The sequence below is a fragment of the Bombus bifarius genome, unplaced genomic scaffold (genome assembly GCF_011952205.1).
Source record: "Bombus bifarius isolate JDL3187 unplaced genomic scaffold, Bbif_JDL3187 scf7180000009610_frag, whole genome shotgun sequence".
Taxonomy (NCBI): Eukaryota; Metazoa; Arthropoda; class Insecta; order Hymenoptera; family Apidae; genus Bombus; species Bombus bifarius.
The window spans coordinates 40125-41644 of record NW_022885229.1 but is presented as its reverse complement, the minus strand read 5'-3'; the positions used below and the strand labels follow the sequence as shown (position 1 = coordinate 41644).

The 1520-nt window shown below is 32.6% G+C and overlaps 1 long non-coding RNA gene across 1 annotated transcript; it reads left to right on the top strand.

The window, feature by feature from the left end:
* Nucleotides 1–604: 604 nt before the first annotated feature.
* LOC117215425 lies at nucleotides 605–1176 on the top strand. The gene is made up of 3 exons (XR_004489110.1): nucleotides 605–644; nucleotides 728–815; nucleotides 931–1176. It is a non-coding gene; the product is annotated as an uncharacterized LOC117215425 (long non-coding RNA).
* The last annotated feature ends 344 nt before the right edge of the window (nucleotides 1177–1520 follow it).

The window sequence follows — 1520 nt, the reverse complement described above, 5'->3', positions numbered from 1 at the left end:
TTTTTCTGCCGGGAACATGACGTGGTCCCGTAGTGCGTCCAGGTCCTCTTGGGTATATATTCCGCTCATGGTCAACGACGATGGTGCTGAATATCGCCACGTTTGGCGCACGTCCGGGCGGAGTTTGTGTGGTGCGATTCCCTTGCCAAACGGGTAGCTCCGAGTAGCATTTTGTTGTATGTCGTACTTTTACTTGTACCGGAATGTATTTGACTATATGGACCGCTTCTCCTGCGATCAAATCCATGTGTCCTGGGTTTTGGTTATGGCGTATGCAAATTCGTCGGGCGGTAAGTTTGCCAAGCTTAAAGCATTCTCTATTAGTTTCTTCTGTGTGTTGCGTCTTTGTGTCAGTATGGTGTTGTCATTTCTCGAGTTTATCAGAAATAAGAATAACCTTTTATAGGAAAAGAAAAAAAAAACATTTTTTTTTTATTAAAATTTTTTTTTATATTTATATATATATTATTTTTCCTTCCCTCTTTCTTTCTTTTTCTCTTCTTTCTCCCCCCATTTTTCTTCTCCCCCTTTTTTATTGTTAAAACTTTTGTTTTATTTTAGGTTTTACGCATTTGTTATCAGTGAAAGCAAATATTATGAATACTACTTGAGTTATAATTATATACATATATGCGTAGCTATTGGTAAGTAATATAAATAAGATCTGTTTTACTGCTATAAATATATATATAAGTATATATTATCAATAGGAATATATATATTACAGATGTAGCTTGTCTTCGAGTATATATATATGTGCGTATAATTGGTGATTATGACGATTTACCTTGTAAGTTATTCGCATTATTAATCAAGTGAGTGTTAAAATATCGCCTACTTTATAATATGCATGTATATATATATATATATATATATATATATTGGTAAGTATAGGTGGAAATTATATGTATAAATATTATTTATTTACAGGTGGATAGCAGAAGTATTTGCGGTGCGGATTGCTATTCCTTGAACTAAAAAAAAATTCTTTCGATGTCAGTCAGATTATTATAAACGATCATGCATGGGAGGATTTTCTGCAGAGATTCAAAATGCTCTCTGGATTCCTTGTGAAACGTCTGGACAACACCTACATGTTCCTCCATCCGTCGTTCAGAGAATGGTTGATGAATTCGCCATCAGTTCTGTACACACATACAAAAATAGTTAATATATATATATATATTATATTTTTTTTTATATATATATATGTTTCATTCGGACCTGTTCCTTGTATGAATACTGTATCTCTGTATATAATATAATATATATAATATGTTATGATTATGTTAGTTGTTATTTATTATATGTATTTTCCTTAACTCTCTCCCCTTTTTTTTCTTGTTGTTTTTTTTTTTTTTTTTTTTTTTTAAGTACCTAACATTGCTATTACGATGCTGTATTACATTGTATTGGCCAATATTTGTATGTGCGCGCGACGAATTTTTCAACATGGCCGCTCGCGTGTATCTTTGGTATGGCGTTGGTTTAATGTCAACAGTAGTGTGTCGTTGAAATAG